The 25,630-nt window shown below is 42.9% G+C and overlaps 1 long non-coding RNA gene across 2 annotated transcripts in view; it reads right to left on the bottom strand.

Annotated features, from left to right (window-relative positions):
* Positions 1–1,257: 1,257 nt before the first annotated feature.
* LOC311514932 overlaps positions 1,258–25,630 on the bottom strand; it is a 198,704-nt gene continuing 174,331 nt past the window's right edge. The window contains exons 7-8 of one of the 2 annotated variants that reach the window (XR_014709983.1): positions 8,459–8,588; positions 1,258–1,548 (exon numbers count right to left, since the gene is read on the bottom strand). This is a non-coding gene — a long non-coding RNA (uncharacterized lncRNA). The remainder of the gene's footprint in view (positions 1,549–8,458; positions 8,589–25,630) is intronic. The other variant, XR_014709984.1, reaches the window with a different exon arrangement.

Raw genomic sequence — 25,630 nt, forward strand, 5'->3', positions numbered from 1 at the left:
TGATTCAAAAGGATTTTCATTTCTAATTTTATCTCCATTTTATTTTAAAAAGTAAAAAATCCGTCAAAAATTAAAAGAAAAAATATTTAGTTTGATCTGAAACTATTTATTTTTGTTTCAATGAAAAGTTTTCATTTTAGGCTGACATGAAACAATTCCTCCTCTACCCCGATTATTTCTTTTAACTGACTAATTGGAAGGGCCAGTCCTCAGCATAAGGGATCAAGTTTTCTAAAGAGTTCATCTCCCATTTCGAGGGATAAATGGGAACCATTGGGTGCTGAGCTGTTTGAAAATCCAGATGAAAATCCACTTACCAAATGCACACACTTACCAAATCCATTCATAAGTCATTAGTGTTAGCATGGTTTAACTACAGAAAAACAGAATCCTGCAACAGAAGTCTTCAAGATTTACTTTTCAATACTATTGGCATTACTTATCTTAATATCCATTGCCCAATGAGATAATGACATAGTTTAGGGCACTATCAGATAGTGATAACTAGCTCTACACTGCTGCAAGTCTATTTCCTAAACACAGCTATAATACAGATTCAGCAGGAAGTTCAGAGTTTTATCAAGTTTTTCCACTAGTGTCTTGTTAGTGTCATAAATCATGAATTATTGGCTCCCAATGCCATTGTTATTATTCTTGGAGTGTGCATTTTGATGTATGTACTACCATTTCTGACAACTCCTCATCTTCACCCTTATTGTCCACTTGTCTTTAGATTTAGCACCAATAATAAAAGGGCTCAATTATGAGCCTTCTTGCATGTCTACATATGGACATAAGGGAGGAAGCGCTCTTACTCCTCTGCTCAGGCTACCGGCATCACTAGAGCCTGTGCATGGAGGAGTATTGGCACTGGGAGGCTGCAAGTTTCCCATGCCATGCAGGTGTTCAGCGAGTAGGGACAGCCTTGGTTCTTCCTCACTCTTCAACATGCTGATCCATGAAGTGGGGGAAGTAATCTGTGCTAGATTCTTTCAAGGTAAGGAGAATGAAGAAATTCAACAAAAGCTGCCGTGGGCCATAAGGAATCTAATCTTCTAGGGAATGATTTTCAAACCCACAAATGGGAGTGAGGAAATGTTTAAAGGGAGCTAGATGTTTGTTCTGTGGTGGGGGCTCTGTAGTCAGTTCCCCCTTGGTGTGGAGACCCTGCCTACTGCCGTGGGGAGAAATGAATTCACCCAGACATCACTGCAATACCTTCTTCAATAACAATGAGATTTAGCAGCAACAGCCACTTTTAACAGCAAGCACACAGTCCCAGTGCACCCCCCCACACACACACACCCCAGTCCCTCAGTAACCAATCAGGGGCTTCTTTCCCATTGGACTCTGGCCGATTCTCACATGCTGTGCAGGGGCAGAGGGACACATGCTCAGGCTGCCCTCTGGTTGCTGCCTCTTTTCTTAGCCTGCTGTGCCCCATCTGCAGTCCAAACAGTCTCTTCCGCATCCCATCCTCCAGTCCAAGGATAGTCTATTTTTTGTCAACGTCCAGATTTCTTGGTCAAGGTATAGTCAAGGTCCAGACTAGAGAAAATAATAAAAACCAACAATAATGAGTAAACATGATTTTGTGGTGCATTCAAAATCTGGCAGTCTGGATTTGGCCCGCAGTCTGCCTATCGACTATCCCTGTTCCAGTCCTAGGGTAGCTGCAGGGATGAAAGTCAGTCTAGGGACTTACCAGTACAGGGCTGGGCTGGGGCTGACTCTGCCCCCAGAAGGGGCGTGGCCTCAGGCAGAAGGGGCGGGGCTGGGGGAGGTCAGAGCCAGCCCCGGCCCACCCTGTACCAGCAACTGCCTCCTTCCCCCTCCCGGGGTAAGGGCAGCAGCTGGGGGCTGTGGCAGTGGTTTAAAGGGCCCGGGGCGGTAGCCGGAGCCCTGGGCCGTTTAAATCATCCCCAGAGTCCTGCTGCCGCTTCCCCAGGGCTCCGGCAGCAGGGCTCTGGGGACTGGGCTGCGGCCGCCACCACCACTACTGGAGCCATGGGGAAGCAGTGGCAGGGCTCCGGGGATGATTTAAATGGCCCAGGGCTTGGCCGCTGCTACCGCCCCGGGCCCTTTAAATCGCTGCCCCAGGGCTCCGGCAGCAGGGCTCTGGCAGCAATGTAAAGGGCTGGGGGCTCCAGCTGCTGCTGGGAGCCGCAGGCTCTTTAAATAACCGATCCACCCTGGTACGGCGCACCAGCTCTTGCTGGTACACCGTACAGGGCGTACCGGCTTACTTTCACCTCTGGGTAGCTGGTAGCAGAAAGTAAATATGGGATTTCCTGCCAGCTTCCTAGCCAACCAGGGTTCTGTGGGGATGGAGATGGAGAGACCCGTTTCTCCACTTTGCCCATCACTAGGGCTTATGGTCAGCCTTGACAGCACTACTGTTATCTGAAGTGAAAGTTTCATGCATTCCATAGTACCTATGAAAATTTGCCCACTAAATGTTTGGTTTAAGTTTGATGAATCATGGTAAAAGTATTTTAAAATGGTGGGGAGTGAAGACTTATACATTCACACTGAAAACACAGAAAAAAATAAAATAAAATTCATCATGCAATTAGACATTATTGACTGTCTCTATAAAAGAGAGACTCGAGGCTGGAATAGTGGGTGTGTTGCACATCTGAATTATAGTTCTTCAGCAGAACTATATGGGAACACCTGTCTACATTTTGCCTGGCTCAAGCTGTTAGATAGTTTTTCCACTGAAATGAGCATTGACTTCACTCCTTTTTCTCTAAAAGAAAAATTTCAAGAACACCTTCAACCATACAAAAATTCTCTATGCAAAAGAATAAATGAACACAATCCGATATCAGGAATTACAACATTCAAAAACCAGTAGGAGAATACTTCAACCTCCCTGGTCACTCAATAACAAACTTAAAAGTAGCAATTCTTCAACAAAAAAAACTTCAAAACCTGACTCCAGCGTGAAACTGCAGAACTGGAATTAATTTGCAAACAAGACACCATCAAATTAGGCCTGAATAAAGACTGAGAGTGGATGAGTCATTACAAAACCTAATTTTACAATACGAATTTCCCCCTACTGTTTCTCACACCTTCTTGTCAACTGTTTGAAATGGGCCACCCTCACTACCACTATAAAAGTGATTTTTTCCTCCCTTGGTATTCTACAGTTAATTGAATTGTCTCGTTACACTTACCCCCGACCTGATGAGGCAACTCCCATCTTTTCATGTACTATGTATAAATATAACTGCTACTGTATTTTCCACTCCATGCATCTGAGGAAGTGGGTTCTAACCCACGAAAGCTTAAGCCCAAATAAATTTGTTAGTCTCTAAGGTGCCACAAGGACTCCTCGTTGTTCATACAATATAGTAATTAATACAAAAGTATCATAAACCCTTTACTGCTAATTATACATGTGTAATCTGTCACATACATATGGAATTTCTTCCTCCAAATGGGGAACTGAGCAAACCACCTTCCTTAGTCTGACTCCTCTATGCATGTTATTGTTGATTAAAGTGATTCCCCCCCCCCCGCACAATTCAAGGGAATAGAAGCCATCAGAAAGATGCTGTCAGACTAGTCCAGATAGACCCTATGGGGTCTCGGCAGAGAAATCTGCCATGGACACATGCTATGCACCTGGAGCACAGGGCCTTGAGAAACAGATCAAACACATTGTCATAGGCTATGGTAGGCCAATTTCAGATGCTATTGAATCTGAAGCAGAGATATTTGATGTAAGCATCTCCTATAGGGAAGCCAGAAAGTTTTACCTCATAAGTGACCCAGGGAAAGTCTACACCTGTGTCAGCTGACTTGGGCTTGCAGTCTATGGGGCTGAAAAACTGATGTAGACATTTGAGCTTGGACTGGAGCCTAAGCTCTGGGACCCCATGAGTCCTCCGAGCCCAAATGTCTACACCTCAACTTTATAGCCCTGCAGCCCGAGTCAGCTGACAAGGGCTAGCTGTAGGCATTTAATTGCAATGTAAACATACCCCCAAAGTCCTTTACCAAAAGGAGGAGAGGGTGAGAAACTTAGAATTCAATGGTGGTGAAACCAAGTAGAGACATAATAAAGAAATGGAGGTACCTCTGCTACCAATGTTGTAAGGATTCCTCAACTGTGAAAACTGATACATCTGATGCAAATATGAGATGCAAAGAATGTGGGCATTTTATTGCCGATACAGTCTTGATGACCTTACTCTAAATTGTGCTTAAGATAGGATCCCACAGATGAATCTACCCATAGGTGAAATAAACTTGCTCTATAAACCACACAAGGGCATAACCTCGGCTCTAGGTAATTCAGGGGTTAAAATACAAATAGTGTTTGAACCTACAATTAAAAAACTCTAAAGGTTACTGGAATATGTTTCCTACCATCATCATCATGGCAAATGAATCCTAAACGAACGTAGTCTCCTTGCAGATCAAGCACCAGCTGGATCAATCTCGAGTTAGGTCCTTAAGGTGTCTGGCTGGATATTCAGTTTATGTCCATCATTGCCAATCTTATCATGCTATTATGGGATAGGCTAAAATACCACTTCATCACAAAAAGAAAAGGAGTACTTGTGGCACCTTAGAGACTAACCAATTTATTAGAGCATAAGCTTTCGTGAGCTACAGCTCACTTCCTCAGATGCATATCGTGGAAACTGCAGCAGGCTTTATATATACACAGAGAATATGAAACAATACCTATTCCCACCCCACTGTCCTGCTGGTAATAGCTTATCTAAAGTGATCATCAGGTGGGCCATTTCCAGCACAAATCCAGGTTTTCTCACCCTCCACCCCCACACACAAATTCACTCTCCTGCTGGTGATAGCCCATCCAAAGTGACAACTCTTTACACAATGTGCATGACAATCAAGTTGGGCTATTTCCTGCACAAATCCAGGCCCCACAGTATGCCAACATTTTTATGGCTGATTTAGAACAACGCTTCCTCAGCTCTCGTCCCTTAAAGCCCCTACTCTACTTGCGCTATATTGATGACATCTTCATCATCTGGACCCATGGAAAAGAAGCCCTTGAGGAATTCCACCATGATTTCAACAATTTCCATCCCACCACCAACCTCAGCCTGGTCCAGTCCACACAAGAGATCCACTTCCTGGACACTACAGTGCTAATAAACAATGGTCACATAAACACCACCCTATACCGGAAACCTACTGACCGCTATTCCTACCTGCATGCCTCCAGCTTTCACCCTGACCACACCACACGATCCATCGTCTACAGCCAAGCTCTGCGATACAACCGCATTTGCTCCAACCCCTCAGACAGAGACAAACGCCTACAAGATCTCGGTCAAGCTTTCTTACAACTACAATACCCACCTGCAGAAGTAAAGAAACAGATTGATAGAGCCAGAAGAGTTCCCAGAAGTTACCTACTACAGGACAGGCCTAACAAAGAAAACAACAGAACGCCACTAGCCGTCACCTTCAGCCCCCAACTAAAACCCCTCCAACGCATTATTAAGGATCTACAACCTATCCTAAAGGATGACCCAACACTCTCACAAATCTTGGGAGACAGGCCAGTCCTTGCCTACAGACAGCCCCGCAACCTGAAGCAAATACTCACCAACAACCGCATACCACACAACAGAACCACTAACCCAGGAACTTATCCTTGCAACAAAGCCCGTTGCCAATTGTGCCCACATATCTATTCAGGGGACACCATCACAGGGCCTAATAACATCAGCCACACTATCAGAGGCTCGTTCACCTGCACATCCACCAATGTGATATATGCCATCAATGCCCCTCTGCCATGTACATTGGTCAAACTGGACAGTCTCTACGTAAAAGAATAAATGGACACAAATCAGATGTCAAGAATTATAACATTCATAAACCAGTCGGAGAACACTTCAATCTCTCTGGTGACGCAATCACAGACATGAAGGTCGCTATCTTAAAACAAAAAAACTTCAAATCTAGACTCCAGCGAGAAACTGCTGAATTGGAATTCATTTGCAAATTGGATACTATTAATTTAGGCTTAAATAGAGACTGGGAGTGGCTAAGTCATTATGCAAGGTAGTCTGTTTCCTCTTGTTTTTTCCTCCCCCCCTGATGTTCTGGTTTAACTTGGATTTTAACTTGAAGAGTGGTCAGTTTGGATGAGCTATTACCAGCAGGAGAGTGAATTTGTGTGGGGGGTGGAGGGTGAGAAAACCTGGATTTGTGCTGGAAATGGCCCACCTGATGATCACTTTAGATAAGCTATTACCAGCAGGACAGTGGGGTGGGAATAGGTATTGTTTCATATTCTCTGTGTATATATAAAGCCTGCTGCAGTTTCCACGATATGCATCTGAGGAAGTGAGCTGTAGCTCACGAAAGCTTATGCTCTAATAAATTGGTTAGTCTCTAAGGTGCCACAAGTACTCCTTTTCTTTTTGCGAATACAGACTAACACGGCTGTTACTCTGAAACACTTCATCACAGATGCTCACACTGGAGGAGGTGGCAGGGGGAGGAAGGAAGGGTATGTTACAAGCTGATATTAATATTTTAAAGTTATAAGGACAGAAATGGCATGGATTTTTTTCCTGCTATAAAGAATAAACTATGCTCCCTGCTGGTCAAAGGAAGCCCCCCCCCACCTCCTTCATAACAGCAGTAGACTCAGCTACAGCCCCATTTCTGTTCACATCAATAGGTCACATATGTTGACCCTCACTTTCAGATAAAATGAATACGTAATGAAAAACTGAATTCATGCTGTAAAAGGGGTATGCAGGTGGGATGTGTCCACGTGAAAAACTGTATGTAAAGGCATCACCAGGGGGCTATTATTATATATATAGACTATACAAATATATATATAGTCTATTGGTGTGAGCATTCATCAGGAGCTCACAGCAGACCAAGTATATGAACAAGGGACCTACAGTTTCTATATTTGCACTTATTTTAGCAATTACTGTGCTCAAAGGTGCAGAGCTGTTTTTCAGTAGAGATGCTCTGTTAAATGGATAAACACAATCTGTTCTGTGAAGCCAGACAAAGTCCTTGAAGATCACTTTAGATGCAGCACAAGCCTAGTGCAAAGAGTGAGCTGAGGCCTTGATCACTATGCTGAGGGAGTGGTTGAATTAGACTTCACACATATACATTCAAAGTAGGCTGTGCGGATTCTTCATCTCGGTATGGCCAGGGTGAGGAAGATGTTATTGCTGAAACTTGCCTGTTACAATGTGCCCTGAGAAATGGAGAGTCTCAGGGACCTTTGATTATAGCAAAAGTGAATTAGGATTCCTAGGCTGAGGAAAAGACAGGTCTTGAGATGGGATCTGGAAATAGTCAAGAGTAACAACCAAGGAGTTGGCTTCAAAAAGGAGCTACAGAGGAAAAGGTAAAGTTTCTATTTTGAGTGTGCATTTAACATAACCTTTTATTCTGTTTGCAGCCCACATGATGACGCAACAGATTTATATTCCCAGATTTTGAATCACAAAAACATTAATTCATCTTTTAATTATTCATTTAGGAGTTTCTTCGTTGGGCTCTCAGGAGTACTATATTAGGCATTTCTTTTGAAAAATGAAGATTTAGATTGTAAGAAGAATGAAGATTTAGACTCTTTTGTAAAGCTACTGAGGATTTAAAGTGAAAACCACATAGAAATAGACAAATCTTTAATTGGACACTCATATTTGGGGTACAAAAGCACAGATTGAAGTTTCATATTCATTGCACCTATATATTAAAACTCATATAGTCCTTTTAGATTAAAACTGAAATATTACTACTACACATATAATTAGAAGCATTAAAGAAAGATAGTCTCCAACACGATTCTTGTATGCAAATTGAATAGTTGTTTTCTTTACTTAATTCAGAAATATGCAAAAACAAAGGAGTTCTGTCAGGTTTTGAAGTATTTGACTCCCACTTCTGAGCAATCACCAGGAGCCAAACACTGGAAGTGAAGAGCTTTGGTGGTGGTGTTATAAAGAGGGGAACTACAATACAGCTTGATGCTGATGAGCCAGGTGAAGGCAGCTTGCATTGGAGAGACAGTGTTATAATGAAAAGCCTTATGCAGAAAATGGAGAGCATGATCTCTCTTACGTCTGAAGTACTAATGTTAGTTTAGGTTTGTCCCAAATCATAACCCTTTGCATAACAATCCGCTCACTCTTTCTTGTCTGTCCTGGTAAAGAAAACCACTCATCCTCTTCCCTGCTCCAGAGACCTGAATGGCATTAGATTCAAGTGAGGTGTGCAGAAGGGAACAGAACTGGGCAAAATCTGTTGAATAGTTGAATATTCACTGAAAAAAATGCAGTTTCAACCAACTCAAAACTATGTACAAAGTTGACGCAGTAGTTTTGGCTGGGAAAAGTTTGTCACTGCCAGAACACTATGTGTGCGTGTCCCTCTGTATCCCCATTTATAACTTTCACCCTGTGGTTGGGGCGCTCACCTCAGATCTGGGAAACCCAACTTTGAATCCACACTCTGAAACAGGGCCTTGAGCTCAGCTTTCTCTTCTCTCAGTATCATGACCAGACTCAGAAGGTCCATGTTCCCCAAAGAGATTATTGAGGGGACACCTGTTAAATAAGGAATGTGGGGAGTTAGGCTGGAAGAAACTCAGCAACATGAATAGAGCAGTGCACAGCGTTCAATAAAGTTCAACTTCAAGTTAATTAAGCTGAATCCAAGTTCTTTGCTAATGAAACATGATGGCAATGTTTAAGTTATGAGTTCTCTGCAGTGCAGTAGCTGGCAGCATGAGCCATGGAACTCAGCCTGAGGCCCTCCGGCACCCTGGATTTTGCAAACACAAACCTAGCCCAGCAATGGACTGGAGGTGGAGGAGTTCCAGCTATACACAGACCTGGCCATGCAGGAGGAGGATAACAACGGCAAAGTCAAACTATTATTTTACCTTATTGAGGAACAATGGAGAAAGCTCTGCAGCTCTCTGAAGCTCCCCACTGCCTCAAGCCTCACAGAAGTCCTGGGAATCCTGGGGATAAATTGCTCTCCAAAGCAGAACCTGGAGTGACAGTTGTTTCATTCATTTTCATTTCAATCTGGAGGGGAGGGGATAGACTCCTATAGGACTGCTTTATGCACACTGGCTGCTACTTGCCATTCTGGAGACTTGACAGACTCCCTGATTTGGGACAGGATAATCTGTGGCACTTGGGATCACAACCTGTGGGAGCAGCTACTCCAGGAAGGCGATCTCACATCAGACAGATGCTTACACAAGGGGCTTGCAGCAGAAGCCTCAAGAGAAAGGATGAAAGTCCTAGGAGGCACAACAGCCCCAGCAGTACATGCCGTGAGACAACAGCAAAGTAGAGCAGATGGCCAGGGTTCCACACGCATAGCGAGATGAATTTACCATGGCAGACAGCACGAGTGGGTAAAGAAGTGCCCCACCCTAGAACAGCATTGCAAGGAACGTGGCAAGTTGAACCATTTTAGTAGCATGTGCAAGTGCAGAAGGTCTCAGAAATATTCAGTCAGATTTGTACAAGAGGTGGATGGCACATCCCCAAGAGCAAGCATTTGTTGTGCTGAAACAAATGATAATGGGCACCCCTGTCCTGAAGTACTACCACCCAGGAGAGCTACTGACACTCCACTGTGATGCACTGGAGAAAGGATTGGGTACAGCTATTTTGCAGGCTCAGTCACTTATACCAGAAGAACCCTGTTAGAGACTGAGTGTGGGTACTCCCACATAGAAAAAGAGCATCTGGCTGTGGTATTTGGAGTGGAGTGATTCCATCAATACATCTGTGGCCACCTAGACCACAAACCCCTCAAGATAGAAGGGTTTAACATGATTAAGTGCTCCAGAGAAATTGAAGTGCATGTTGATAAGCCTCCAGCACTACTAGGTAGAGATCAGATATTGAGCAGGATGATTACTGGTATTAGCTGACACCCTGATCCTATTGGGATCCAGGAAGCGGGCGGGCGGAGCTCGTCCACTACAAAAAGATCCCCCCCCCAGCCTAAGGGGGAGATCCACAGGGCCTGGAGAGCCAACTAATTACGGGGGACAACTAATGAAAAACAGGGACGGGAGTGCGGTCAAAGGAAGGGAGCTGGGCATATACACTAGCATCAGAGAGTGGGCAGGAAGGGATTGTCACAGGCGTGCACCACTTACTGCTGGTCGGCACCTCCTCCTGGTCACTCTGGGGATTAGCTCTCAAGGACAAATCCACTGTCCACAGTTTGCATGCCATTTACTCTGTCTCTCCCTCTGGTCTCAAGCTCCTCTCTCACTCCAGGACTTCCAGCATCTCCTTTGTGACTTAACCCTCTGGCTAGGTCACTCAGAGTTCCCCCTTCCAGGGTACAATCTATCAGCAGTCCTAGGCAGTCTTCCCATTAATTCCCCGAGTTCTGTGTCACCCCCTCAGTGGCTGATAGGGGAACCCAGGCCTGCCCTCTTCTCCAGGTTCCAGCCCAGGGACCCTCAGCTCAGCAGTTCTGAGCTTCCTCTCTCCACCCTCTCTGCTCCTTCCCACACTTCTGGGTCCCCTCCTTTCTCCGGGCATACCAGCTTCAAACCTTCCTCCCTCTTCCCAGGAAGCGACTACTGGCTGCTGCTTACCTTCCTACCGTGGTTCCCAGAAGCTCCCAAATACACCTTTCTCTTCCCAAGGCATGCCTACCCTTTCTCCCCAGTTGCCCACTCTGTGGGCTGCTACCTGGCTTTATAGGCTCCATGCCACTTGTGCAGCCTGTTCCTAATTAATCTCCTGCTCTCTGGCTCCTGTTCCAGGTGCAGCCTGTGGAGTTAATTGGCTTTCTTGGCTCCCTTAACCCTGCTCAGGCCTGTGTGGGGTGTTCATCTCATCAGAGGGATCAGGACATAGTGCAGCATGTTAATGCAGTTGATCTCCCAGTTTCAATAGTAAAGCTGACAGAAATCAAAGAGGCTACAGAAAAGGACATCCAATGACAGGCAGTCAAGAGAGTGATACTACTGCAGGATGGCTAGAAGACAAAAGCCAAGTCCCAACAGGAACCATGAAACTGACAAGAAAGCTGAGCAGCTGTTCCCTGCTCCCCTGTAGAGCTGGGGGGCTGAACCCTGCTCCAGCTGGGGAGAGAATGGACCCCACTCCCAGTGAAAAGTCCTGGCGGTTTTGGACCCTGCTCCCAGCTGGGAGCCAGGAAGCCTTGTCAATTTCATAGCTCCCTGATTCGTGAAATTGACAAGGCTGTCCAGCTGCTAGCAGGGAGCAGGCATGGGGGCCCAAGAAACTGGGGCAGCTGGACCCCAGTCCCCAGGGGTGAAAAGCCCTGGGGCAACTTCCCCTGGCTCCCAGCAGGGTATGGGGAGGGGAGAAGCCCATAGTGGCTTCCCCGCTCCGAGTGGGGGATGGGGGCAGCCTGTGGGGAGCCCGGGAGCCTGTGGGGTAGCTGGGCTCCCAGCAGAGAGCTGCCAGTGGACCTGAGAGACCAGGTTCTCAGCTCCCCACACTGCCCTTCTTAGGTCAGTGGAAGCATTCCTGGTGAAGATGTGCACCACCATCCCAAACAGAGTGGTGTGGGCATATAGGTCAACTTACTTTTCTAGTGTAGACATATCTTGAGAATGACTCTGTTGTTTGATGATTAAGGCACTCACCTGGGATGTAGGATATGTAATTTCATATCTTCTCTCTGCCCAATGAAGACAAGGGATTTGAATCCACATTCCCTACTTCCCAGGTGAGTGCCTTAATCACCAGGCTACAGAGTTGGTCTCTTTGGCACAATTAACATTTAAGTATTTCTACAAAGTGGAACAGCTTCAAGAGGAGAGTTTGAGAGAAATTCACCCCCGGAATAAATAATAACCTGATGCTAAGGATGCTCCCCTCAGTGGGGAGAGAGTTGACTTCAAGTCCTTGTTCCTGAGTGGGGATTCAAATGTGAGTCTCCTACATCCCAGGCAAATGCCCTAACCACTGGGCTACAAAGGGAGACACAGGTGCATGTATGTACGTTTGCTGGCCCAAATGGACTTTTCCAATTTATTGACAATTTACAAATCTAATTGACTCTTTCCCCTGATTTTTCAGTTTGCTGGCCAACTCGAAACATCAATTATTTACAAAGCCACAGAAGGGAATGAATCAAAGGGTTCTGGTGAGCAGAAAGACAACGAGGTTTGATTTTTAAGTTTTTCCCTCGCCAAGTATCCTTAATCATTAACCTGCGCCCCATCTTCTGAGATCAAGTTAAAAATCTGGACCCTGGCTATGTGAAAAGTATTGGTATACTTGGCTCCTTCAAGTCCCCCATCTCCATATGTGCTTAAAAGCTCATATAATCCAAGCTGCCTCTACACCTCTACAAAGCATTTGATAAATCTGGCTGTGATTAAGGATATATTTCCATTTTAAAATAAACACATTGAGAAATCCCTTTTAAAGATCAAGAGATCTCCAGTTACAAAATAATAATAATAATAAAAAAATCACTTAGATCATCAGTAGTCCCTTTGGATGCCTTAAACAGTATTTACTTACAAGGCTACATAAACTTTAACATCTTTCAGTTTTACTTCCCGAATATGTTTTGCACGGTCTTGCAATATAATTATATAGGTTTAATGTTATGGACAGATGCGGTGTGTGGTAAACCTTTTATTAAATGTTAAAATACATGTTTCTTATATAGTATGAAAATAGAGGAAGGTGTCAAGGTCAAGCATCTCTTATGTGACATCACAATATGGCTATAGTTATAATTTCTTCTTTCCCTGTGGCTAGAGTATTTTGCAAATGTGTTGGACAAAGAAAGCACCCCCATTAGAGAGAAAATTATAGACCAGGCTGAAAGCTCTCTACTTTATACTGTTGTTCAAGCAGACCTAGGTGACCAACTTTTGGTTTTATCACTAATAAAACACAAAGAAAATTACATGGCGCAGTATGAACTCCTGTGTCAGACACCACAGAACAGGCATCTACAGGAAAAATATACAGGCTGTACATATAGTACACACAAGCCTGTGCTGTGTGTATATATATAATATGCTAGATAGATAGATAGATAGATCTATTAGACAGATAGCTGCCCAGAGAGAGAGAGAGAGAGGAAACAATAGAAATATAAAAGGGGAGGGGGAGACCTCCTACCGGCAGTGGTTACAGAAGGAGAAGTGAATAAAGTGGAAATGCTGTGCTTACCAGCTCCCACTGTTAGGGCCAGAGAGGGTCACTGAACTGCAGTTCATTTCCTATTCCACTCTCTGACTCCAACACTTTGAAGACTGCTGTAGGGATGTAATCTTTCTTCTTGCGCTCCAGTGAAAACCACACAGAAAGATCAGTCATTCGCCTACTCTGTAATTTCCCATCTTCCTCTTTTCATTTGTGTGTGTGTTTTAATATGATTGTTCAGACCATTATTGCTTTGAAATAATTTGCCATTCATACATATTTAGTAAAAAAAGAGTAATGTATTAGCTGATCATTCTCTGCATTCTATGTTTTACATGCTTCAATTAAGTAAGTTCCTCCATTTTTCAGTTGCATATTCACCATCTCCTTTTTGGGGGTTCAGTTCCCTAGAAAGGCTATTTTCTAAAAAGTTACATGTTCATTTGAACAGTCAATATTATTTAGCACTAAATCAAGAAATCACCTACCTGTGGAGCACAGCTCCGAGAGTGTAAGAACAAGTAAGACTATGGGGTTCTAATATGGTGAGTGCCACATATTCACTTCTTTTCAATGTTGCCTCCAAACCTTACTTGCACTGAAATTCCAGTTCTCCTTAAATTAAATGAGTTGCAGATCTATTGAGAGACAGAGTAGGTAAGAGCCCGGCCCCTTTTATAGTACTCTGAAGCTGGCCTTCTGAAAAACAAAGGTAATGAAATGGTGGAGCACAAGTAAACCAGAAAAAGAGGTACAATAATGAATCACTCACTTTCTCGCTTGGACTCTCACTTGAAATTCTTACTCTAGAAATGCTAAAATATATAGTGCAATAATGCCCTTCAGTGAGCAAATATTGCACGCTAGACCATTTACCAAAACCAGGGAAAAACATCTTTTTAAAGTATAAACAGTATGCAACAGAAAATGGTATTTAACCAACTAAAGAAATACACAAACAAGATGCTGAAGTAATTATTTAACCACCCCACTTAGATATATTACTTTTACAAAGATATTGCCCTTTTGGCTCTTACTTTAATAATATGCATGGTCTTCCACCCCTGGAATTTAATCCTGCAAAGTGCTGAGCACCCTGACCCAATCCGGCAAAACACTCAAGGCATCTGCTTAACATTAAGCGAGAGTAGTTCCCCTGAAGGTGCTGTGTATATTGTGAACTCTTATGTTCACATTTGAAGTTATGTGAATAATTGCTACTTTAAATAAGAATTGTAGTGATTTTTAGCAACTAGTGAAATAGCTGCTGTGGTGAAGGGAATGTCTCTGGCTCACCGGTTACTTAACTCATGACAGTAGAGTCCTGGATATACAGTTAGGGTGCAATTCACACCGGTGCAGAGGGCTCACTGAAGTTAAGGCCTTAAGGAGAGCATGGAGCTGTGTGCAGACCCCTTGCCCAAAGCCTAGTGAGGTCAATGGGAGTCTTCACATTGACTTCAATGAGATTTGGATCAGGCCTTGTGGAAATTTCTCCCTCCAATGAATTTCACTATATGTGTTTCCAGATTATTTTCAAAAGCAGGAGGAAAACATTAAAGCAATAGAATAAAAACAAAATGTTAGTGGCTTTGGTGCTCACAAATATCCTCAAATAATAGCAAAAGAGCTGCCCCTTTTCTATTTACTCTGAAGTCTTCTCTTGTGCTGCTTTAATTCATTTAGTTACATTAGGAAATCATCTCTGAAACCTCTGGAACACCTGAAATATTCATTCCTGTGGCACAGCAGCAGGCTCTTAAGACAGGTTTAGTAGATGTTCTTAAAGTTTTTACCACCCCTTGTCAAAATAAATCAAATTGTGCTAATCTCCACAAGCACTTTAAAAGGATTAAAATTACGGGGAATCATTTTATATACCAAATTACTTTGTATATTTCTATTCTTTTGAATGAGAGGGGGGAAATGAATTGAAAATCAAAAGAGGGAATTGCTCTTTTGATACAAGCCTTTTCTTTTCTACAGGCATAATTAAATAGATCTTAAAACACAAGAGTGAGGCAGAATGGGGGGGGGGGTAAGGGGAGAGGAAGGATGGAAGGGAGGAAGATGGGGAAAACAGAGAGAGTTCAAAGGCCAGAAATTAAATGTTTACCTCTCACTCTTCTAGGGGTGCTGGAACAGTTTGTGTAGTGGGGGAGCTGAGAGCCATTGAACCAAACTGTAAACCCTGTATATGATGGAAACCACTTCAAGCCAGTACCTATGCACTCTTCTCTTTTAAAGGCACATCAGATCAGATTCTCACCCCAGCTGAGGATTGCCCTAGTTTGGAGGGGTCTCCTGATGATGTAGATCTCTTCTAGTTTGCGTCTACTGGCTGGCTACTCTCTCTCCAGTCCCTGGTGCAACTGAAGGCCTTGCTGTCGAGGCTGGGGGTGGGGGAATGGTCAATTAGAGCACTGCTACAGTCTAGCTAAGGTGGTCTAACTGATACTGGGCCAAGACTACAAGATTAGGGAGCCATGACGGGCTCCACAGCTCAGCTCTACTTAGCACACACTTGGCGCAGCTGAGAATTTGGACCATTGCCAACAACTCTTCTTGTGTTTTACGGCAGTATATATTTAATTGTAAGATGACCTCCTATAAATAGGTACTAACTAAATAGACTTTTCCTTGCATGCAGACTTTTCCTTTTCCTTTGCAGATAATATTTTCCTCATTTTTCTATCCATGGATCTTTCCTGGTGGGTCCAGGTCAAGGGGTTTTGAAATTTCTCCCCCGGTTCATCATGACAAGCACTGATTTCTTGTGCTATAAATATATAGACTATAAATGCTTCTGCCTTCTCTGGCTAATGATAACAGTGCTAGCATGTCCACAGAGGGTAGGAATCTGCATATAGGGCCTACATATAGTACAGCTCTTAATTCACCAAGGAATGATGGCCTAAGAATCTCAAACATATATTCTGTCCAGGCAAACAAACAAAGGGAGTCTCAGAGAGACTTTATTTGAATAGGTTTTATCTGGGCTAAATAAAAAGTAAACACCCTATGTGATTTGCTTGCTTTGACTGTGCAGTTTCTCTGCAAAGGAGAAACTTAGTTAGAAGGGGAAAAAGTAGGAAACTTCAGAGCCAGAGGGACAAGCTGATCCTCCACCCCCCACCCTCCACAAGACTCCAGGACCCTGATATTCACACCACAGGATACAAAGAACTGAGCGCTGGAGTCAGTGGGACTTTCTTATGTCCTACAAGGAAGCAACTGGGTGCTGGAAGGAGAGAGGATTTTCCTTTTGCCTTTGAATCGCTGGAGTATAGCAACCTATCAGGCCTTCCTCAAGCAGGTAGGGGAAAATAGAGACAGTTGATTGGAAGTGTGGTTACATGGGGGAGACTAATGGGGAAGGAGGGACATGATCTGAGAAGCAACATAGATTTGGAGGTCTATCTGAACCATTCATGAACTACAAACTTTTTGAGGCCTCTACATCACAGTTTCTTAGATGAATGTGTGCAGTGTTTCTGCTGTGTTGTGTGCCTGTTCTTATAAGTTTTAGCAGTGTTGATGTTGGGTATCTTTATATACTGTGGGGGGGGGTTCAGCAAATATTTGCTTGAATAAAAACTTCTGAATTCTCTTTGGCTCTGCCCTTTCATGTTTGATTGCCACTAATGTTCTCGTGATTAAGTTTAGTAGAAGGAATGTTTGCGGAAAGAGCAACTTTTAAATGAATATTAGAGAATGTTCACAGGGAGCGAATTTTGAACTTGTAAATGTGAGTAATCACAAGAGAAACCTGATTCTAAGTGTTATAGTTAACCAATCAGGAAAGAGAAACAGAGAAAAAGGCATGAGAAGAGTGGGAGGGGTATGATGTACTATTAGTCATGGCCTGAGAAAACAATAGAGGAAAGTATCATTTAAACAATGACAGGCCTAGATGTCCCTCTACCCATTATTTATTGCAAGATGGAGATGGAGGAGTTGCCCAAACCCCACATACTTGACGAAGAATCCAGAACAGATAGTTAACTGAAGGGACTGGGGAGATGAAAATTTTGAGCAAATGTTGCAGTTCCCGAGGAGCTGAAGGCAGCTAATACAACATATCTGAACCCGTAATGTAGTTGATTCACTGAATCACAACTTCAGCAACATCCACATTTTCTCCACACACATACAGGCCGGTGGAGGTCCAGACTTGAAAAGGGACCTCAGATATTCAGAAAGAAACATCCATGATAGCCCTGTGAAATAGGAAACTGCAACTTCAGTGAAGGTTCATATATTATATATATATATATTCATTTTAGAAATTTCTTTTTAGGGGTCCCACTCTCAGCCATTTTCCTTACTTCTTCCTGCTGATAAACACTGTAGAGGTGGAGTGATAAATAGAAGTGGAGAGCACTGCGCAAATACTCCATGCTTACAGAAAAGGAGGAAAAATCAAATAAAATTTAAGAAGACCAAGGGGAAATGGTTGGAGCTGGTCATTTATACTGCATGTGACTAAAAAGTCCTTGCCTTCTGCTTCTGGGGAGGTAGGGTTATATAGTTCTTGCTGTACTGGAATTTTTATTCTGGCACAGAAGAGGTGATTTATGACAAGTGACAGTTTTATTTTCTTATACAGAAAAACCTTGCCATTTAACCCTTTTCGAAGAACACAGGAAGAAGAAACAGTGACACAGGAATTGTAGCATTATTAATGAAGTACCATATCAGATTAAAGTTGAATCACTTCACACAAAAGAAAAGAGGAAAAAAGACATTCTAAACAAAGTGTCTTAAGCGTGCACATACACCATAAATATGATCAAAATATGAAAAATCTGCCTGGATGCACTAACAAACAAATAACTAAAAAGGCTCTTGCACCCGCTATTTTAAATTAAAACATGCGTGCACACATACACAGAGGAAAAATAAGCAAGGACATTTTTTCCGATAGCCAGTTTCAGGAATACAACTGTTCTCCTGTGCTAGCAGCTATTGCCAGCCAAATAAAATATCACTGTTCCACTAGGAAATGGCTAGCTAAACAGAAAGTGCAATGAATCTGCAGCTGATGAATATAAGGATTTCTCCATGAAGTCCCCTATGTCAAAAATTATTATAGAGGCTTTCTGTAATTTAGGACATTCCCAAGACTGGTTACTCAGTGTTATGTAAATGACAAATGGCCAGAAAGAAATACCTTGGAACAGATGAATAAAGCATTTGGTTCATAGGGAAAGAGATCAATATAAGTTTAATTGGAAGGCTCGAAGTGTTAAAATTATAACACTTTAGTAACCTTCAATTGGACATTATTATTTTAATTAGCAAACACTAAAAAGGTACTTTAAAAATGTAAAAACAAACAAACAAAAAAAGAGCAATTCCCTTGATTCTCCAAGGAGTGAATTTCACCTCCAGTTACAGATAAAAGGTTAAGAAATTGATGGCCAGGTGTGTCAACACAGTAACGGACTAGTATGCTCATCCTTTTTCATTCACACAATATGCTATGCTAGGGGATAGAAAAATAGCATGCGGCATTTTAAAACTGACTCAGCCATGTTCTAGTGCCCCAAACCATGCGGTAGTTTTCTGCTTTTTTCCAGAGATGGAGGACTTAGTGTGTTATGCTTTCCAATGGGGTTACACAGGGCCAAATTTGTATACAGGCTTTCCTCCTCCCTCTCCACCCCCACATCCCCTGTGCAAGGGCCAAACACAACAAGGCTGGGGCGGGGGAGGAAGAGGCAAGGACACTAAGGAATGGTGCTTGTGTGCACTCCCACTGCATGCTGGGAGGGAATTCAGGCTTCTGAGGGAAATAAAACAACTACAGTGTCTCATGACTGAGAATGGAGCTATGGAAGTGGCTACCTCCATCTTCCACATAGGGCAGGAAAAATCTCTCTACAGGGAGGGTCCAAGATGTGCATGGATCTCAAAGGCCTGATTTGACCTTTGTTGTTGTAGCCATGTTAGGCCCAGGGTATTAGAGAGACAAGGTGGGTGGAGTTTTTCTAGCTTGAAGAAGAGCTGTTTGTAAGCTTGAAAGCTTATATCTTAGGCTAACAGCAGTTGTTCCAATAAGATACATTACCTCCCCCACCTTGTGTCTCTGATTTGACTTTTTTTTCATTCCTTATTCAAACAAATGCCCATTGAAATCAGTGGGAGTCTGAATAAAGAGTAAATACCAACAGAGGAAGAATTTGGCCCTGTGGAAGGAAATTCTTTTAAAATTCCTTCAGAAGCCCCATTTCCCTGAGCTTTATTTGTCACATTTGTTTACATGCTATGACTAGCTCATTCACCACTGGAACATCTACCCTCTTTAATTCCTTCAAACTATTATGCATAATACTTGGGTGAGATCCCTTCTCAATAACAGACATTTATTTTATTGTTCTTATTTTACACCTTTTCAGATATCTGTACCTTTGGCCTCTCTGTAGCCTTCTTACTGCCCTCCACGATACTTGCTCCAAAACCCCTTTAATAAAAGATGGCGCAAGCACCATATGGTATTCCAAATGCTGCCTCCCTAGCTTTTCATGTAGTGCTCGGATATTTTCTCTGACTTAGTTTCAATACCTCCATTTATACATAACTCCGCTTTGTTTGCTTTATTTTTTAAAAAACTTCTGTTAAGGCACCAGGTCAAATGCTTTAGAATTTTATCCAAATACCACCCCTATCCCTTTCTACTGAGCATACAGCCATAGAGAGTAGCCTGAGGGAACAAGACGCATTTAGAGCTGCACTGGACTCAAAATCCAAAAAAAGATACTATCTTGTGGACTAGATTATCACTAGAGCTAAGTGAACCATACGTATAAAATAAGACACTTGAATTATACCAAACTTTGTTGGAAGTTGGAAAATGTTCACTTGATTTTTGTTCACCTGCTGTTCACTTCCTGGACTTGGTCAGGAATGGAATGCTGCAGTGTTAGGAGAAATTATGTTCTTTTGACAGTTTCAGCTGAAATGGAAAACAGAAAACTGGAGCTAAAGGATGCTCCTGGGGTTAAGACACTGGATTGGGATTGCAGAGATGTGGGCTTCATTCCTGGTTGTGCCACACACTCCTTCTGTGATTTTGGGCCAGTCATAGGAACAAAGAAAGCATCAAAATGGATCTGTTCAGTCAGTGGTTTATCTAGTCCAGTATTGTATCGCTAAATTGCCCAGTACCAGCTGCTTCAGAAGAATGTGCAAGAAACCCCACAGAAAGCAGTTATAATGTACCCACATTCAAAGTTTCTTTCTTTCTCCATTAGTTAGTCGGTGACTTTTGTGCTGAAGCATGGAGTATTGCGTGCATTCCAAAAAACTCTTGTGTTTTTATGAAACCTAACACATACTGCTTACTTCTTTGGCTGCTATCAAACATTGAGCAGAGGTCTTCACTGAACTGTCAAGTTTTATTTTTTCCTGAGTTGTTACAGCTGTTCTCTCTTGTTCTGCTCTCTTGATCAATGGGAATTTTCTCGACACTGCCATTTTGTCTGGCCATTGCCCAGAACTGAATGGTTTTACAATGTCCCAGAACTCTGTAACTTTGTAAGTCAGAGCATACTGTTGTGATGATGGCACCCAATTCTCATAGTCCTTTTTCTCTCCACACTGGTCACATTAACAGTGACTAAATGTTTTGTTCAAATGCTATTCGTCCAACAAAATATAGTTCTGTGGTCAGGGAATTGTTTCATTGCCTATGTAACACCTTCAGCCCATGGCCACTATGAGCCATGCTGCTGTAAATTGAAGATTAGATTATTGTATGTACCTGTAGCAGGGTGACTACCCTGCTCCTAAAATAGAAGGGGTTGAAAGCAGCCCTGGAGAGGGCTGTGGCTGGGGATGGCTGATTGGGGAAGCAACCACAGCTGGGCCACGCCCCAGTCAGGGCCCCCCCCCCCAGCTGACCTGTATAAAAAGGCTGTGAGCCAGCAGCCCAAGGAGAGAGTAGGGTGTGCCTGACAGACAGGGTACTGAGGGTGGTGCAGTGCTGGGGAAGGAGCAGGCTGAGTGGGGGTGCTCCAGGCTGGGAACTCCCCAGGCTGTAAAGCCTGGTCCAAGGCACTTAGAGGTACTGGGAGGCAGGTCTGAACCCCCTTGCCTATGATGAGTGGCCTTTACACTGCAGTCTGCTCCAGGGAGTGGGGGTTTGGTGATGACTGGCAGTAGCCCAGACTGAGACAAGGTGGGGATAGTGGGTTGGGGGTTCCCCAGGAAGAGGAGACCCAGAGGTAGAGTGTTGGGGTGCTGCCAGGGTACAGAACCCAGAGAAAGGGGCACTGGGGTCTGTGAAGGACAGGGGGCCAGAGCTGTGTGGATCAGTGGCCTGTAGAGGGTGCTCCAGGCTGGAAAAGAGCTAATTCCCAACGACCAGCAGGAGGCGCTGCAGGGGTGAGTCTGCGCTCCTTTACAGTACCTAACAAAAGTTAGGTCCTGGAAAAGTTTCCAGTGGCTACACAATGTTGTTGCTAGAGTTCTCATGCTCATATTGACATCATCCTCCCTTTGATCTTTTCCCAAATCTCTGTTGTTAATAATGGGAGATCTGCACATGGATCAAGGAGAGAACAAAGCCCTTATTATTGTATTGCCTGCCAATAAGTGCCTGCCAACACTCTTCAGCCATCTTTCTTTTAAAGATTGTGGAGCATACAGAGGAATTTCCACTCTACTTACAAGGCCCAAAAGAAATATGCCCCATTTCACCTTGGGGATTTGTCCAGTGTTGCAGAGAAACAGAATTATGGGGAACCATCACCAAACATGTAACTGATTAGGTGCCCGGCTATCACTTTGGGTCACATTTTCATGCCTCGATTCATGTTGAATAGCACCTTCTGCACAAGCAGTCCCCAGGAAGTCAAAGAAGACTCTGGAATACAGTGCTATTCATTGTGTGTAAAAAATATCAGAAAATTGGTCCTTTATTGCTATATCCTTTTCTAACACTCTTCATCCATCTTTGTTTTAAAGATTGTGAACCAGATCCCTGTTCCCAGTCTGGCCACTTTGCATTTTTCAGGTGTCAAAAAGTGGCAGGATTCTTTCTCTACCCAGCCCCTGGAGAATTCCCTTGATGGATGAGAATTCACGGCAGGCATAAAACTGATAGAGGCAACTCCTATACCAGCTGTTTCCCCCAATTTTGGAATAAGGGGTGTGTTATAGAGGGAGGGAACAGGGGAGGTGCCCTAGCATAGCTGTGCTGCACTATATTGATCCTCAGCTGGTATAAGGTCTCTAACAGCCCTTACACCAGGGCATAAATTAGAGCACCCAATGGACTACTCTAACTACTGCCAGGCTGAATGCCACAGAATCAGGGAGAATTGATTCCTCATGTGTTGCGGGCTGTTAGGGGCAGAGCATGTGTCTACTTATCTGTTTGAAAAGCACACGGCATACCGTGGATATTACAACAGTGTAAGCAAAAATTATTATTGATAGTAATATTTTGGTACCCAATGAGCATGAAAAGTAACTTCACTATTGTCACACTAGTTATCCTGAACTTCTTATGCAACAGCCCAGTGCTGCTTGGAATTGTGCTTTATAACGGGGGAAGGAGGAGCTGGAGCCCAGTGTACTCTAGGGTAACAGAGGCGCTCCAGAGGGAACTTTTAAATTCAGTCATGCCAAGGCTCAGAAGACAGGAGTCTGTCATTCCCATGGGGACTCAACAGCTAAGGAACGTGAAAGCATTTTGGGGGTTCACAGTAAAGAGAAGCCTAAAATATCACAATCAACTCAGCCCCATGCACATTCCTATTCCTTATAAAGTTAGCTAACTAATCAGTAACACTGCCCATCAAATCTCTCCAAAGACAGTAAACTCTGGCTGTAGCCTAGTTAAAATCAACAGCTCACAAAGGAGTGAATAACTCAAAACTGCATTTCTCTTCAGGGCTCTTAAAATTATTGTAGAGTTTTTTTGGATTTTAGAAACCAAAACCAGCACACTAAATTTAGACACATAGTAGAACCTGAATGAAATACAATGGATAAACCAAAATTCCCAACTTTTAAACTCCACACTTCAGAGATGGTTACTCCCGCCTCATTTACAAACACAAATTCATAAAGTGCTTTACAGACGTGTCCAAACCAACCTCTGGATACTGGATATTCTTTGAGGGGAAGACCAACAACAATCACTATGGCCTCTCTCTTCCTTCTTTTACCCCATCTCTTCTTTTTCCTGCCCAAACCTTATCTTTTTACCTTTTTCCCGGTCACAGATTCTGAGGTCTCGTACCTTTAATCGTTCCACCTACCATTCAATATCACCCCCCCCTCAATGCTTATGTGCCTGACCCCCCTTTCCCTCCCTTTTTTCTAGCCCCTTTGCCCTCAAACTAGAAGCATGTCCTGCGTTTCCTCATCCTCAAAAAACTGCCCCATGTTCCTATTGCCTCTCTATCTACTGCCCAGTTTCCCCTTTAAATTTAACTTCTAACCTCAACCTCACATAAGGATGGCAGGATCTATCCTTTCTTTCTGATCTCATATTGCTTGCTTGACACTGGAAAACCTTTTACTCAAAAAGTTACTACTAGGGTAGCTGACTGATATCAGACAAAGAATATGAGGATTCAGGAATTTTTGAAGTCTGGATGAGCTAAAAGAGTTACCAGATTATCATCCCTTCTATCAGAATAGAGAGGCAGATGCTGAAATGTTAGTAACTGAACAGCTTTTTAAAGACAGAAAAAAAAAATCAGTGGAATGAGTTAATTAGATAATGAAGGGGATAGATTTAGTAATTAATTCAGGTTATATAAAGCTGTTGAGAAGACGCTGTAGATAACTCATTGAGAAAGGCCCATCAGGGGCCTAAATGCTTCCACCCCCCCACCAGCCCCTCCTCAGTATGAAATCTTTTCTGAAATACTACTAGAAATTTTGAAAGAAAGTCTGTTCTGATATATAGTAATTGGTGTGCAAAGAGATATTTTTCTCATTTATGAACCACCTACTTAAGCCATTTGTTCTGGCAAAGGAGGGTGAAATATCTTTGCTAGAACTGTGCAAAATATAGTACTTGATCAGAACCATGCCGGGGGTATTTGTTGAGGCAAGGAAGGAAATGGAGAAGGGTAAACTTACAGGCCGAGGGGGTGCCCTTAATGTCACTGTGAAGTAGCATATTGGTGCAGGCTTACCCTTTTGGTCATCATACACCTATGTAATGAGCTGTTGGTGACTTGTGTTGGCTGACACATGGGCACCACAACTTCCCCAGCAATAACTTCCATTAGACATGGGTCTCAACCAAACCCCTGCATACTGAGTATTCTTCAATGGTCACCACCGTGCTAGGCATACCTGAAATCAGATCTCACCACCGGAGACACTATGGACATGAGCAAGCCTGCTGCCTTACATTGCAAGGATGACTTCTTTAAATGGAGGAGAGCTGACAGAATGTAACCTTCCCCATGGAGAGAAAAAGGTTACTACAAGTCATGAAGGGATTCAATGTGCCAGGCATGAAATTAGAATCCCAATAATATATATTACTTTGGTAGAATTTTAAATTAAGGTAACCTGTGTAAAATAAAATAATTGAATTGGTTTAAAATAAGTGATCAAATATGTTCCAAGACAGGGAATTATGTATACATACAATACTTTATTTTAATATTGTACATATTGTATTACAAATGTATGCACAGATCTGAAAATGGATTGGAGGCAGGCAGAGTGCTGGGCCCATGGAGAGTCCTCCCCCTGAAGTTAGGGTTGCACCTTTATAAAGCATTAAAAGTAATAAGAAATAAACAGGACTCTTCTAAAGTTATAACTGACTTTATACTAATTCATTACAAAAAAGTTTATCATCTGTTATCAAGTACTTAGGAAGGTTACCTTCATTTAAAGTGTTACCATAATTGAAGTGTAAAAGATCTTGGTTGTTCTGAAATACCTGGTTAGGAAACAAAGTACCTCGTGCATGATAAATCAATGCTTCCAAAACCACATTGTGTCATATGAATCTCAAAGAAGCACAAGCTTTAAAATTCAGATCCCACACTAATGCCAAGAAACCAAGGAAGGCCATTTTTCATGGGATTCCACCACGATAATGACCACAGCAATGGCTGAGAAACTATTACAGATGAGCCACACTGAATGTGATATGAGTTAAATATCTAAAGTACAATTCATCAGCAGTGCATAAATAAATTGCAGAGGGGGAGAGGGAAAAAAGGTATTTTATTCTATTGATACATTTAGTAAGTCTCCATAACCCATTTCCTTTTTCCAGTGATTTTTCTGAGCCAAACATTCAAGACTTAGTTGAAACTGAAGATAATGTTAACACTTTGTCAAGCATTTGAATCGCTTCCAGCATATTGTAGTATAATCCGCTGTCCACAAACATCCCCTTCATTATTGCCTAATTACATGCAAATTTCATAAAATGAATGAGTTTTAAGTACTTGTCAATCTGTCATCCTAGGAACCAC

Source organism: Lepidochelys olivacea (genome assembly GCF_965140295.1).
Source record: "Lepidochelys olivacea isolate rLepOli2 genome assembly, chromosome: 1".
In the NCBI taxonomy this organism is placed as follows: Eukaryota; Metazoa; Chordata; order Testudines; family Cheloniidae; genus Lepidochelys; species Lepidochelys olivacea.